Source organism: Carex rostrata, chromosome 5, assembly GCF_964058835.1.
Source record: "Carex rostrata chromosome 5, lpCarRost1.2, whole genome shotgun sequence".
Taxonomy (NCBI): Eukaryota; Viridiplantae; Streptophyta; class Magnoliopsida; order Poales; family Cyperaceae; genus Carex; species Carex rostrata.
Genome location: NC_135922.1, coordinates 14,885,388 through 14,889,308, shown reverse-complemented (window position 1 = coordinate 14,889,308; position 3,921 = coordinate 14,885,388). Strand labels below are relative to the sequence as shown.

The following is a 3,921-nucleotide window of genomic DNA, read 5'->3' as shown; positions in this document are numbered from 1 at the left end:
CGACGCTTTTAAAAACCGTCAATGTTGAGTACCAACACCGACGCTTTTAAAAACCGTCAGTGTTGAGTACCAACACCGACGCTTTAAAAACAGTCAGTGTTGGACATGGTTCTGTTTGATTCTAGGCTAGCCTCCATATTTTTGCTAGCCATATATTACCATTCAACATTTATTGACGTTAAAAAATTAATATGCCACAATCACAAACAAAAGACACCAAACAAGTTAATTGCCATTCAAAACTATCCAAATTACATGCCATATATCCACAAAACACACAAAAGACACCAAATTATCCAAGTTAATTGGCATCTAAAATCTATTTACTTGACTTAAATAAAAAATGCTTCTCTTTCTTGCAACCTATAACTAATATAAAAGATAGTACCACCCGAAAAGATATGACATTCAATTGACGAGGCCTATTCAACGTAATCAACCTCACATTGCTACTTCACCTAGTACAACCTACAGCTAGCAATTAGTGAAAATTAGAATCTGTGCCATTAAATTTAATGTCACAATGATAAAGTGTATGACAACTTGACAAGAGGGTAGTATGACAATATACCGTAGAAGTGTATTCACTCCATGCAAACTCACTCTGCAAATTATTCTCAAATTAATGCATTCTGGACAATCTACAACGCCAAATTTTTTGTTCTTTTTATAGAAATGTAAAGGAAAGTCTAAACTACATGCTTGCCAAGTTTCAGGATTTTTGTAATTTTCTAACTATTTTTAACAGATGCTTGAATGCAGGGGCAGATTGGTAAAAGATGCAGAAAACAGCATTTTTTGGAGATTCAGAAAGCCAACTTTAAAAATAGCTAGTAAATCATAGAAAAATGCTATGAATGTAAAATTTGGGTCTAAAGTGTGTGTTTTTGAGTCCTCTATCTGACTGTTCATGTGGATTTTTGGTTTGGACTTCTGATCAGCCTGCACTGGCTGATCTGTCACAGAAGGTCATTTGGGGTCTTTGAGGTACCAGTAGAATTTCAAGGGTCAAACTTTAAAGCATTTAGTGAACAAAAATAATGAACTTACCATCTCGTAGAGACATATTCAGTATAAGGAGGCTCCGAGTAAAGTTCCCTTGCTAGCCCCAAATCTGCAATTTTAACTATTCCATCCTTAACGAATTATTTATATAGAGCAATAACAATCATGACAGTTTTGCATTTAAACCCACACTGGCCTAATTAAACTTCAATGTTATGAATGCAGTTAGGCTCTGGTTTCCATTATGCCAAAGTTACATGCAGATGTTACTTGTTTCGTCTTCTTTTCTTTCTTTCTAATATACTTGTGTCATGATGCCATTTATCTTAGTAATTCTACCAAGATTGGATACAACAATGACAGTAGCAAAACATAAGCACAAATCTCATGGAGCAGACAATGGGTATCACGACTTAATTAATAAATAATAGCTGAAAGAATAAAAGTAAAATTGTATAACCTGTACATTTGACACCCAATCAAACTTCTTGCCAAATGGAAGATGCTTCTTCAGAGATACAAGTTCCCACTCTCGCATCTTGTGGGAATATTGATGTTATACCAATCTGAGTTATAGAATGTGAAATATCAAATAAGATCGAGATAGTCTAGTGATAATAAAAATTGGTGTTGTTCTTCTTTACAGGTTTTGTAAAGCTTGAAATCAAGATTGTTCACCAATTTATCATTGGGTGTCAATTTTATTTAATATGTGGGATTACCTATTTACAATTAACCAAGCAATTTCATAATCATGCATTTTACCACGCAATTAACCAAGCCAGATTTCGGAAGACCATCTTAATTTGATTCAACAAGAAGAATTACAGCGCAGCGCCAAGGCCGTGAAGAATTTCTAGTGTCCGAACCTTCCCGTCAATTTTTCAGTTTTGAACCTCTGACATTGTATTATAACAAAAATTCACAAACAAATACTCATATTTTGACATAATTAATTCATACCAGAAGCAAATCAGAAAAGGGGGTACCAGTACCAGCATGACTCAAGTCCGATACTTTTAAGAAGTCCTAAAACAACAAAGAGCTCCCAAATTAAGAAGGGATTATCGAACCACTTACATCAGAGACCAGTGGCAGTGGCAGGAAGGAGTCGGAGGCAGAGAAACCGGCGGCAGTGGCAGCGTCAGAGGCGGAGGCAGAGAAACCGGTGCCGATCTGATGCGTCTGTGCTGGTGAGAGATCGAGAGAGGGATGGTGCCGATCTGATGCGAGAGAGCGAGAGAGAGATGGGTAGGGATGGTGCGGAGAGGGTTTAGTGCTGGGCGAAAAGGGTGAGGTCTGGCGGCTAGAAGGTTTTGTAAGAGAGCGAGAGAGACGGGGAGGGTTTATCGCAGAGGGAAATGAAGTTCGCTAAAATCAAAATATATAACCCGGGAACAAAGATTTCAGCGGCATATAAAAGAAAAATCACCGACGGTTTTAAAAAAAACAGTCAGTGTTGGTATTCAACACTGACGGTTTTGAAAAAACCGTCGGTGTTGAGCACCAACAGTGACTGTTTTTCAAGCGTCAGTGTTGTTCTCAACACTGACTGTTTGAAAAACAGTCACTGTTGGTGCTCAACACCGACGGTTTTTTCAAAACCGTCAGTGTTGAATACCAACACTGACTGTTTTTTTTAAAACCGTCGGTGATTTTTTTTGGTAGAGAGTTAACAAATTTACAGGGAATAGAAATTCTTGATCTTAGTTTGCATTATTTTTTATGCATGAATATTTGTTGTTGGGTATTAAGCCCTAAAACAAATCAAACCATGGATATTTTTTTTCTCCAAACTCCAAACTCTAAAAAAAAATCAAACCAAGGACAACATATTCTCGTGCGTCTTCATTAACTCACGAAACAAGAGTTTATGTTGCTTTGTGTTGAGATGCATGTTTGTTGGGTGATACATTATTAATTAAGATATAAATAGTTGGTATATATTTCAGCAACTATAATTGTAAATTGATATTTCAGTCACAAATATAATTCCAATCCTATTTTTATATTTTATGAATTACAACAATAAAATATTTATTGCATCTATAAATTAAATTTAAACAATCAAACTTAATTATTAAATATCTTACAAAATATACACAGTGCATAAATATTTTAAAATGATCAAGGGAGAACATTGAACGTAACCAACCAAAAAATTCGAAAGTTTAATTATGTATGAGCTTCGATCTAACGAGAAATATTTATGGCCATACGATGCTTCAATTTTCGGTCAACTAGATGGATGGGTAAATAAAAATAAATTTTGATCAAACTTTGATGCAAGACAGTATAACTTACATCAATTTCACCATTTTTCTTCACACACACACACATATATATGTGAATGTATAAAGTATACATCATATTTTAAATGTCTCATTTAAAAATTAAAAAATATTTTTAAAGCTAATCAATATTATCAAAACAAGAATTTATACTTTCAAAGAAAAATAAAATAAAGGACGAAACAGAAAAACAAAGTGTTTCAATCCTTTGAATTCGGTGTGGACCACCAAACGAGTACAAATTCAGAGTCGTAACTCAAAAACTGCTTTCAAATATTTTTTATTCCTTTTGGTAGAATCTCTATTGAGAACTATTAGTTTGGGTCGGGTCCCCACATGTCAGTGATACACTCATGCTCCATTCGATGAGGCACCTGCAATTCTGCTACAGAAAATCCATGTTCATGTTAAGTATGTATGTGCTCTTCACACCAGACCCATGAAAAACAGGTCAGTAAATCACTGACGGCTAAACGAAATAATCAGTAAATCAACCTACACTGACGGCTACAAAATAAACAGTCAGTAAATTTAGTAACACCGACTGTTTTAAAAGCGTCAGTGTTGGTTGTCAACACTGACGCTTTAAAAACTGTCAGTGTTGATATTAACACCGACTGTTTTT

At 35.1% G+C, this 3,921-nt stretch overlaps 1 long non-coding RNA gene across 2 annotated transcripts; it reads right to left on the bottom strand.

The window, feature by feature from the left end:
- Positions 1–212: 212 nt before the first annotated feature.
- On the bottom strand, positions 213–1,754 carry LOC144554629 (uncharacterized). Of its 2 annotated transcripts, none has more exons than XR_013511672.1 (3): positions 1,466–1,754; positions 1,051–1,114; positions 213–474 (listed from the first exon to the last, which is right to left on the bottom strand). It is a non-coding gene; the product is annotated as an uncharacterized LOC144554629 (long non-coding RNA). The 2 variants fall into 2 exon arrangements; XR_013511671.1 differs by having other exon boundaries at positions 213–468.
- Between the last annotated feature and the right edge of the window lie 2,167 nt (positions 1,755–3,921).